This window comes from Protopterus annectens, chromosome 5.part0 (genome assembly GCF_019279795.1).
Source record: "Protopterus annectens isolate FY-2018-M chromosome 5.part0, PAN1.0, whole genome shotgun sequence".
In the NCBI taxonomy this organism is placed as follows: Eukaryota; Metazoa; Chordata; order Ceratodontiformes; family Protopteridae; genus Protopterus; species Protopterus annectens.
In genome coordinates this window covers 1,336,369,058-1,336,376,513 of record NC_056735.1, presented here as the reverse complement: position 1 = coordinate 1,336,376,513, position 7,456 = coordinate 1,336,369,058, and the positions used below count along the sequence as shown (strand labels likewise).

The 7,456-nt window shown below is 38.2% G+C and overlaps 1 long non-coding RNA gene across 1 annotated transcript in view; it reads left to right on the top strand.

Moving 5' to 3' along the window:
• Positions 1-213: 213 nt before the first annotated feature.
• The window catches only part of LOC122802080, a 33,451-nt gene continuing 26,208 nt past the window's right edge, over positions 214-7,456 (top strand). The window contains exon 1 of the long non-coding RNA XR_006364879.1: positions 214-304. This is a non-coding gene — a long non-coding RNA (uncharacterized LOC122802080). The remainder of the gene's footprint in view (positions 305-7,456) is intronic.

The following is a 7,456-nucleotide window of genomic DNA, read 5'->3' as shown; positions in this document are numbered from 1 at the left end:
GATTTTTTTATTCTATTTAGTTAATATTATTTATTGCTGTTGTTGTTATAGGACTTCATTTTGAGTAATGCTGGCTTGCTCATTTCTAGTTGTGCAGCTATACTGAAAGATCCTAGAAATGGAAATTGCTTAACCTTTGCACGTTTAATATCCTGTGATACACCCACTGTTGTGAAAGTGCAAGCAGATAAAAACAGGGTCTGTATTACAGGAGGAATCCAAAAAGAGAGAAAGAAAGAAAGTTTCACCATGAATCGTCTTGGCTTGGCTTTACTTGTGCTGATTGCACTGGCGGGCATTATCAGTGAGTATATTAACAAATATTAATGTTTACAACAGGAACAGCTCTCTAGGTATTGTATTGTAAATTTTCATCTACAGGTAACAAGTTTACTTTATATAACATTTATTTATAAATGTGAAATGAGGTCTTCTAACAACTCTGTCTAAACGTTACTCACTAAAAAATTACACAAAACAATCTTGGGCCAAACATAGCATTTAACCAATAATCTTTATATTAGTACCTGCAAAACAGCCTGCTTGTCTTATCACAGCCAACACAGGTAAAGCAGGGAAATAAAAGTAACATAAAACACTTTGGAAATATGTGATTCTGTTTTAATTTTGGAAGTGTGTATTAAAATACCATAGAGTGATTTCAAAGTTTCTGCCAAACCTCCACCTTCATTGCATTTTACCTATTACCTTAGTTATCAGCATCATTAACTTTCAAGAATACTTCAGAAATACATGAGCTGTTGAATAAATACCTGAATTAAAACATAGGTATCCTAGATTAAAGGGCTTAAAGGCAGTTGGTTAGATGTCCCAAGCTTGTATAACAGTAGCTTAATGTTTTTTTTTTTTCCAGATACACATGAATAAGATTGTTCTCTGTCTATATGGCCTGATCCTGCAGACTAATGGAAAAAGAGTGAGACAGGTTTTACACTGTCAGTAACCACTTGTTGTCCAAGAAGCAGGCTTATGGGGGGGGGGGCTTAATGCTTGCTCTTTCACATGAAAGAGGCATGAAGGGGCTTTCTATCAGGGAAAAAAAAAACATTTTGGAAAATGTTATTTCCCTTGCATTGCTATTGGAACTTGAATACCTTTGATCTGAATTTTTGAGTAGAAGAATCTGTGTAATAGGAGGGAAAGTTGCCAAACCTTTGTTTTCTGAATTTGTGTTTTGAAGATATGTAGTTGAATCCAAACATGCATGAAGACCTTTAACATGTACCTGCAGGTGTCATTCAGTTTCTGTTATTTTTCTGAGGTATTCCTCATTTAATTTCCATTGATACACAGAGCAAACTTACTAAGCAGACATAAACATGTATCTGTACTCTAACATTCAGATGCCACTTAGTTTGCTTTATCTTTTTAATGCATTTCTGGTTTCAGTTCTGCTTTATAGACAGAGCGCACATTAAGACAGGAAAATGGATCAGTACTCTATCATGTAATTGTAGATTATATTTTATTTACATTATCCTTTGATGAATTCTTGACTTCCTTAAGTTCTTAATATAATAATTGAGTAATCAGTTATGAAATAAATACATACGCTGCCATCAGTCAGAAAAGGGGATATGAATGTTGCAGTTGTATATTATGCCTTCATCTCAAAAAGCTGGAAATTCTAAACTACCATTCAATTTCATATTCTACATTTCTTTCCAATTTTCCAAATAATCATAAACTGCTATCCAGTTCTACATTCTATAATTCTTGTTCTTTTAAATTTGTTAGTCTTGTCTGAAGCCACAAAGTGTGACACACTGCAATGTATTATGACAGGGTCAGTCTGCCTTTGATGCTAACCTTTTACTTGTTTGAGTGACGTCTTTCACACGTACAAACAAATGCCAGCAGGTGTAGCATAATGTAAAAGTTAAAACTCCACCAAACACACTGAAGGAGGTAAACCAATTAATTAATTAATTTATTTATATTTGTTGACCGGGAGTGTCCGACTGGACGTAGGTCCATTTTCAGCGGAGGCCCGGGGAGAAAAGCTCCAAAGTTAAAATGAACAGACAGTAGTTACATTGGATTACATAACGATTAACAATTTACATAGCAATTACTTACAACATATTTACAGATGAAGAACATAGTATATCAGCAGACAACTAGAATCATCTGTGAAGTACATAACAGACATTAACAAATGTTACAATAAGAAGTTCCTGCTGTATAATAAGTACTAGGCTTATGAGCATCTGAGCTTGCTATAATCAAGGTAATTAGTGGAGTGGAAAGAAAGGTAGTGGTTGGATGGGGTGGGTGATATTAGAGTGGGAGTTGCAAGGGCATAGCCAGCATGTTTTTAGGTGCGCTTTTAGTAAAGTTTTGAAGTGGGTGCATGATGGTATGGAAGTAATGGTGGGTGGGAGGGAGTTCCATAATTTGGCTATGGTGCAAGAGAATAGTGCTTCACCAGCAGAGTTATTGGCTTTAGTGATCTGCAAGTGATTTTTGTTGCTGGATCTTAGTGGTCTAGTGGTGCGATAGGGTTGGAGTAGATTCTGGAGGGATGGGACATTTAGTGGATGGTTTACTAGTTTGTGGGCAAGTGAGTTGATACCACTGAAGGAGGTGATGGAGTTCAAGACAGCCCAGTTCAGAAAGTGAGAGACAGTGGTGACTACGGTAAGATTCCCCTGTGGCAAATTTGGCGATTTTGTTGTAGCAGGTCTCTAGCTTGTTTAGATCGCATTGCCTTAGGTTGGTATATATTGGAGAGGCATAAAGTAGGGTGGAGATAAGGTAGGAATTTGCTATTGAAATCTTTGCTGCTTTGGTGAGAAGTTGCTTATTTCTGTATAATGCTCCTAGTTTTTTGTGGACTTTTTTTATGGTCATGGATATGTGAATGTCAAATTTTAGTTTATTATCTATTTCCACTCCTAGCAATTTCGTGTGTTCAGTTGGGTATATAGTGGTGTTGTCCTTTGCTGTGATGTTAAAGTGATAGTTGTTTTGAGTATGTTTGGTGGGTTGAAAGATGAGTAGTTTAGTTTTGTTTGGGTTGAGTATTAATTGGGCATTGGATAACCAGGTTTCAACAGAGGAAAAGGCTTCCTGTGTGACTTTTTGCAGTTTAGGTAGGGACTGGGCTGAGCAGATGATGGTTGAGTCATCTGCATATTGTATGAGTGTGCAATGTTTAGTGGCAGAGGCTAGATTATTGGTGAAAACAGAGAAGAGTGGGAGTCCAAGGATGGATCCTTGGGGAACCCCTATGGACTCAGGTAGTTGGGGAGATATGTCATTCTGCCATACAATGGATTGGTGGCGGTCAGACAGGTAACTCTGAAACCATTTGGTGACTGATTGTGAGAAGGATAGGTTATTGAGGACAGAGATAAGTTGTTTGTGTGGGACCATGTCAAATGCTTTAGATAGGTCTAGGAAAGTAGCAGAGGAGAGATAGCCCTTGTTTTTATGTTGAAGGATAGTGTTAGTAAAGGAGAGTAGGACGTCCAACCGTTGAAAAACTGTATTTATCAAGTACAATAAAATACAAATGCAAAACGCTTAACGAATCGCCACATTTTTTCATCTCTTTAATGCACACTTCATCAGACTTCAGACAAACATTAAAATTACAAACATCCCTATATATACTCCCATTAACTTTTAAAATATCCAATAGGAACAACTAAAAGTTGAAAAACTCATTAATATGTAAACATAACTTTGCAATTGCTAAAACCAACACTCAGACGATACCTTTCTCTGAGAACTCAGACTTTTTCACTACTTACAGAGATGAAATCATTTGATATATAATCCAATCATCTTAAAGAAATTGAAAATGAACATGAATAAGGAAAACAAGTATATAAATAACTCTCCATATAAATACAACACAGTATATGTAACATTCCATAGACAATACTGCCACCAAGTGGGAAAAATGTGCAAAACAGGCAAACATTTACTTTCTAACCAAGCATATAATACAATTAGGCAGGATGACTAAAGCTAAAAATGAAAATAATTTAATTCTACATAAAATATATCTATATGTATATATAATTCGATATGGATATGGTACAATTAAATATATAAATATATAAAATCTAAAAATATATATACAAACAGTCTATAAAATAAATTCATTAAAAATAAATAAATAAAAAATGTAATTTCATGTTTTATTTTGTGTTAATATATATATATATATATATATATATATATATATATATATATATATATATATATATATATATATATATATATATATATATATATATATATATATATATATATAGATATATACATATATATATATATATATATATATATATATTTTTTTTTTTTTGATATTTACAAGTGCGTTTTGTGGAAGCGTTTTTACCAGTTATTCCTCTGACAAGAGGAACTTTGAAAGGGGCAGCCCTTATTGAAGCCAGTTTACTATCTGTAGTTTGGTGCTGTTTGTGTTGCTGTGTTTTTAGATCTAGGAGACTCTCTCTCTCTCTCTCTCTCTGATACCCTCCCTGTCGGAGGAATAAAGAAACCTTGTTGAAGTTTCCGGTAGTTTATTCACTTAAGCAAGTAGATGAATGATTGTTGTTGTTCTAATCTAACAATTTAGAATTGCTTTATGGAATAATTGCTCAACATAACATATTAATGCATGCCTAACTCATTTTGGAATCTAGCCTTATGGATATTTATTTTTTCACAGGACTTGGAAGAATGGGTTGGTCTACATTAAACAGTAGACCTTGAATACAAAAACGCTTATCTTTGTGTTACTAGAAGAGGACTTTTTCAGATGGCTCAGCCATTTCTAATGTTTAAATTATGATGGCTAGCTTCTTTCAGCAGTCATTTGTCTCTGTTTTCTATGATACATATGTTAAATTAATTTACTGTGTTAAGAGACATTGGGAGCTGCAGAATAATAAGAAGAAATTCTAAGCCTTTATCCAGTAAATCAGTCTTCTGTTTCTTAAGATATTTTCTTGTAAAGGCATCAGCTATATTACATATATTTGTCTGGGTTATACTGGACATTAAAATCATGATTTTGTAAGTTTATCATCATTTTTTATAGCCTATGTTTGTGGTTTGATTCCACATTAACAGTTTTGTAATAGATTTAATTACAGATATTTTGACAGCAATCCACAATAACCAACATGTCTTTTTTATTTTACATACCTTCCCCCAGATTCTCAAAAGTTTGCACACCACTGTGCATGATTAGTGTATGAGGAAATTTGGCCAATATGGCGGCCGAGCGATCCACGTATGTGCTTATTTGACATGCGTGAGCGCTCTAACAGTAGTGCTGCACGTTCCCAATATGCAAATTTCCCCATTTGCAGGTGAAAGCCATGCAAATGAGGCAAATCTGACATCCAGGAAGCAGGAATCAGGGCGTGCAGAACTAGAGTAATATGCAGAAATGTATTCGGTTAGTAACCGAGTATGGTACTGCAAAATCCAAAACGGAGCTATGACAGCTCAAAATAAAGGCTGCATATCATTGAGGAAGCATGCCAAAGGCCAAGTATAAGGCCATTGGCATTGCAAACAATACAAAAAAAAATATATCAACCTTTATTTTATGTTAAGCCAATCTCAGCTGTTTAGGCATAGGGCAGCGGCGTGCAAACAGGATCGGGGGGAAATAATAAAATAAACCTAAAATAAGCATTCTAACCAAAATCAGTAGTCTGCCATGCAAATCAATCGCAGGCAGAAGACAACCTGGCCAGTGAATATTGGTTGAGGCTCAGTGTGAGACATGTAACTATGCATTAGCAGGCAATCCTATGCAAATGAGGGGAAGGATAGTGAACCCCCGTTTTCCCCAGCATGTGAGGCAGGCCTCAACTGTGTAAGAGTATGAATAGCTGAGTGCAAGACTAGGAGGTAGGTGACATCATGGGTGGGCGTGTCAGACATACTGTAAGCAGACTGGAGCCCTGTGGCTCGGGTAGCTCCTAGCTTAGCAGAGCTAAGCTGGGGGGGGTGTCTAAAACTGCCTAGCACTCTTTACAAAGCCTAAGCGAGTGTGCGTGCCATGTACTGGGTTTTACAGGAAGAAAAAAGAAGTTGAACCAAGAAATAGCAGCAGTGTGCACATATGAGCACTCTGAGTGGTGCACACATGGGCTTAAACAGGAAGGCAATGGGAAGGGAAAATAGCACTAGAAAGGTATTCAAGGAGAACTAGCTTAGCTGGCAGGTGAAATGTATCAGAATCAGCTAATTACACAGGCAGCAGACCAGCCCAGCCCAGAACACTACTATAAACCAAGCAAACACCTTCCCCTCTGTTTTTTCCCACATTCTACACCACCGGTGTATACAAGCGGAAATTTTAACAAACAAATTTACAAAATGAGAAGGGCTGCAGCAGGCAACATAGAACAACATGTGCAAGAGGCTGAGGGTGGTGAGGATGTGAATGCTGCCGAACAACCCACAGTTAGGAGATGGAAAAGAGAGTACAGACCCAGGGTAACCTACCAGGGACTACATGAGCTGGAGATAGTGGAGTGCTCTAGGGTGGACAGAGACCTCCTTCAGCAAATTGTTGATCTGTGCCAGCCACACCTGACACACCAAACTGACCGAGGGAAACCCATCCCAGTGGACACCATACTAGCCACAGGTACCTCCCAAAGCACAACTTGGGATATCATGTGGATCTCACAGGCATCAGTATCTAGAGTATTCCACCAGTTCCTGGATGCCATGTCAGCACATGCCAGTGAGCATGTATATTTCCTCAACACCTGTGAGGTGTTGACCAGCAATGTGCGTCTCTTCCACCAAATAGCAGAATACCCTGGGGTAGTGGGTGCTATAGACTGCACGCACATATGCATCAAAGTACCACCCAGTGAGCAGGGTAGGGCCTACATCAACTGCAGGGGCATCCCCTCCATCAACTGCCAGGTTGTTTGTGATGCCCAGAGCATTATAATGAATATGCGTGTTAGCTGACCTTGAAGCTATGATAATTCCCACATATGACATCTGACGCAACTGTACCAAAGATTTGCCAGTGTGGACATCCCCTACAATCACCTAGTGGGGGATGCTGGGTACGCACTGGAGCCATGGCTGATGACACCCATCAGAAATGCACACACACCTGAACAACAACCCCATAATCAGGCACACGCACAGGCCAGACATATAATAGAGCATGTGTCTGGGATGCTCAGGTCAAGGCTCCAGTGCCTGGACACATTCGATGGAGCCTTGCAGTATTCACCAGCTGCATGTACCCAAATTGTTATGGTATGTGCTATGCTACCAAATATGATCTTGTGGAAACAGCTGCAGCAGGAACATAATGGGGCAGGGCCACACAGGCCCCCACCAATGCCAAGGCCTGCACAGGTACAGAGCGACCAAGAGGAGGAACAGACTGAACATGCCCCAGTAGGCAGAAGGAGGCCTGCCCAGTATG